This window comes from Protobothrops mucrosquamatus, unplaced genomic scaffold, assembly GCF_001527695.2.
Source record: "Protobothrops mucrosquamatus isolate PMUCROS unplaced genomic scaffold, P.Mucros_1.0 scaffold283, whole genome shotgun sequence".
Taxonomy (NCBI): Eukaryota; Metazoa; Chordata; class Lepidosauria; order Squamata; family Viperidae; genus Protobothrops; species Protobothrops mucrosquamatus.
In genome coordinates, this window is record NW_015386627.1 from 272,988 (window position 1) to 273,381 (window position 394).

Genomic DNA, 394 nt, shown 5'->3' on the forward strand with positions numbered 1-394 from the left:
GGCCAATCCCACTTGATGGAAAAGCCATGTCTTGAGGGCCCGGCGGAAGGAGGGGAGATCCGGAATAATCCGGATCTCTGGGGGGAGTTCGTTCCACAGGGTGGGAGCTCCCACAGAGAAGGCCCTCCCCCTGGGGGTCACCAGCCGACACTGTTTGGCCGACGGCACCCTGAGGAGGCCCGCTCTGTGGGAGCATACCGGTCGATGGGAGGCAATCTGCGGCAGAAGACGGTCTCGAAGATACCCAGGTCCGATGCCATGGAGCGCTTTAAACGTGGTAACCAACACCTTGAAGCGCACCCGGAAGGCCACCGGCAGCCAGTGCAGCTCACGCAAAAGCGGTGTTATATGGGAGCGACGAGTCCCTCCCAACACCGCCCGCGCGGCCGCATTC